The sequence below is a fragment of the Budorcas taxicolor genome, chromosome 12 (genome assembly GCF_023091745.1).
Source record: "Budorcas taxicolor isolate Tak-1 chromosome 12, Takin1.1, whole genome shotgun sequence".
NCBI lineage: Eukaryota > Metazoa > Chordata > Mammalia > Artiodactyla > Bovidae > Budorcas > Budorcas taxicolor.
The window spans coordinates 87,059,760-87,063,194 of NC_068921.1; positions in this window are offsets into that span (position 1 = coordinate 87,059,760).

Sequence of the window (3,435 nt, forward strand, 5' to 3'; positions counted from 1 at the left end):
GGATATTCAGCTTTCCCAATGCTGCTCATTACCTTCTGAAAGCCTCGGCTCCTTGTCTGTACAATGTTAGTGGTCAGACCCGCCTCCCAGGGCCCCGACAGTGTGTGTGAAACCGTGATCAGACATTCTTAGAGAAGCCACATGGAAGTGATGACAGCTTTGTTTCCTTTCTCCACCCCTCCCTTCGTCTTCTGGTGTCCCAGCTCTTATTTCTTTCTGTTTTGGTCTTACTGCACCAGGTGGGACTTCTAGACCGCTGAGCACAGTGGACACAGAGAGGCTTCCGGCCAGGGCCCTGACGGCACCAGGAAAGTGTGCTTCACTCGGAGACCCTGCTCTGTCCCTGCTTCATCTCCCATCAGGAGCCCCTCCAAGTCCACAGTCATCTCCTGTCCTGGACTTGAAATCTGAGCTGCTTTAGTACGCACGCGCCACAGTCTGGGAGCCTGACCTGGGCTCGGTGCCCTGTGGATTGGATGTTCAGTAGTAAGCCCCTCAGTGTGAGCTCACTCAGCACAAGCCCAGAGTGGTCTCCAGGACCAGCTGGGCTCAGGGTCTGGGACCCCTGTCTGGGTCCACCCTGTGCGTTACCCCTCTCTGCCTGGGGGTCTCCACCTCTCCCCACCTCCCTCCACCCACCCACCCCAGCGGAAGGATTTGCCCTGGGCAGTTAGCCCGATGATGCGGTAAGACTTTCCTCCCCACCCCCTTCTCCTTGCTTATCTCTAAGTCTAAAGAAATGTTGAAATGTGTTGGGCAAAAACATCTGGGCAGCTTCCAGGTAGAGGCAGGCTTATCTTCGTGGAGAGGATTTATGAGTTCAGACGTGCAGCCAAGAGAGGAGAATAAACCTGGCAAGTAGCACATGTTCAAGAGACTTTCCCACCGAAATAAAAGGCAAAAACATGCTAAGGGTGTTTCCTTTTATTTCCGTTGTCAACGTTTTTTCATCAGATAGTGTTGCTAAATCACATCAATGCCTTCTCAGGGTAGGGGAAAAAACAAACATTCCTTTTCTGATCTACTTCCTTTTTGCTTTCTCAGTGTTGCTTTTCCAAAGGCGCAGGTGTTGGAGTTTTGGTGAAGCCCAGTTTATCAAGTTTCTCTCATGGCCCGTGCATTTAGGGTCCAAAGCGATCTTTGTGAAAATCCAAACTTCGCGTTTTCCTCCTGGAAATCCTGCATAGGTTTTCATTTAACATTTGGGGATAAGATCCATTTTGAGTTAGTTTTTGCGCGCAGTGTGGTAAGGGTCAATGCTGATTTTTTTTTTCTCCACATGAATATCCAGCTGTCGTAGCAACAGTTGCTGAAAGGCATTCCTGTCTTCAATGAGCTATCTTGGCACCTTTGTTGAAATGACTTGGCCATATACCTGTGGGTGTATTTCTAGTAAAACATAAAGACAGTTGATTTTTTTATGTTGGGCTTGACTCATGCCACCCTGCCCAATTCATGATGTTTCTCCTGGTGCTTGTCTTAGCATGCATAAATAGGAGCCGATTTTTGTCAGATGGTTTTCTGTGTGTGTCCCCTGCCGATAGGACCATGTAGTTTTTCTTCCTTGGTCCGTTAATACGGTGAACTGCACTGGATGATTTAAAAACACTGAAACAGCTTCACATCCCGAGGGTGAACTTCAGTTATTCCTGGCGTAATGTGTCCCGCGTGTTGCTGGACTCTGCTGATGCTTATGAAGGATTTCTGCATCGTGTCTTCTTAGTTTCCCTTCAGCTGAGATGGTCTGACTTCCCCTCAACCTGAAGCCGTTGTTGCGGATACAGGCCTCGAGGCCGACCCTTCCTTTAGCGTCTGAAAATGCCAGGCTCTGTCCTTTAGGCTTTCTTGCTTTCTTATGAGACAATGTTGTAATGTGAGTGGTTTTCTGAATTTGTTGATTTAAATGTGTAAAACATCATTTCATTTTGTCCTCAGCTTTCGGAAGTTTGACTTTGCTGTTTTTTTGGTGTGGATTTCCCCTTTTTGGAATTCTTTTTTCCAGCTTAATTCTGTGGGTTTAAGGCCTTTTGCAGAATCTCAGCTGTCCCTGCCCTTATTTGTGTTTTCTTTAGCATTTCCAGCTCTGTCTTCACGCCCGTCTCCTCCTGGACCCTGCGAGGTGAAGCCGTGGCCCTGCAGTCCCTAGCATTCTGAGAGGTTTGGTTTTCGGTCTGATTTCTCTCTGTTGCTCAGACTTGGTGGTTCTTATCGGCTCAGCTTTCCGGCCACTGATTCTTCCCTCTGTCTCCTCCATTTTTCTGAGCCAGTCCATTCGGGTTTTTCTTATTTCAGTCCCTCCTTCCAGGAGAGCCATCTGCCCAGCTAGTCTCTATGCCAGTTGGGAGCCGTCTCTCTGGGCCCCAGGAAGCAGGTCTCAGGACCCAGGGAGCATGGTCAGATGCCGGGAGGACGGGTTGAGTCCGGCCCAGCCACCCGTGCCAGGATCAGGCGGGCATTCGGGGGGACTGGGTCGTCACGGGACCACAGCTACCCGCCCAGCACACTGTCCCTGCTTCCCTGGACGCAGACAGGCTGCCAGCCAGCCCTGGGGTGGCGGTCGGTCCCCTGATGTCTGCTCAGGTTCAGAAGGCAGTCTCTCTACGTGGCTTCATTTCTCAGACTCAGGCTGTTCCTGGGACGACCAGGACACACACAGTGGCGGAGGCGACAGGCACCCGACGACCCGCGTGTGTCCCGTCGGGGCGCGTGCACAGACGGGGAAACGCCCACGATGGCCTCACCTGAGCTTGTGTCCTGACGAGGGCTGGGCGCAGGAGCCGCGGGGCCAGGCTGCTCCGGCCCAGGCCTCAGTGCTGCGCTCTGTGGCCCCAGCCAGCGGAGGCGGCGAGAAGCCTCGGGCCCTGCTCTGCCCCGCAGGGACGTGGCCACGGGCGGCGGGCGGGTGAGACAGCAGGTCAGCCTTCCTCTCGCGCCAGCCTGGGACTCCTGGCGCACAGAGGGCCACAGGCGCCCCCTGCGGACCCACGGCGTAAGCGCAGCATGTTTTCTTAATCCCTCTCACTGTGTCTGTGCCTGGTTCCACGTGGCGTGTTCAGTGGAAGGAGAACTCGTGCTTGGCTCCAGCGGACGCTGCAGTTGGAAAGAATGTCCTGCGGTGGGTGAGGGAGCCGGAGGGAAGGCTGGAGGAGGCAGGGGCGGCAGGGGCGGCCACCCACGTGACCCTCGCGAGTGGGCTGGCCTTCGGTCCTGGCGCCCGGCGGTGCTAGCGGCGTCTGGAGCGCCTGCGCGTGCGCTGCGGGCAGTGACTTCCTGGCTGATTAGAAGTCAGGTCCGCATTGTGGCTGCATCTCGGGAGCCGTCGCCTGAGCCCTCCCGTGATCAGAGGCCCCGCTCCCGTGAAAGCACAGCTCAGAGCATCTCTGCTCAGAGCGGGACCTGTGTCCTAATCACACTCTCAGTCCTTGCCCGGTTCAG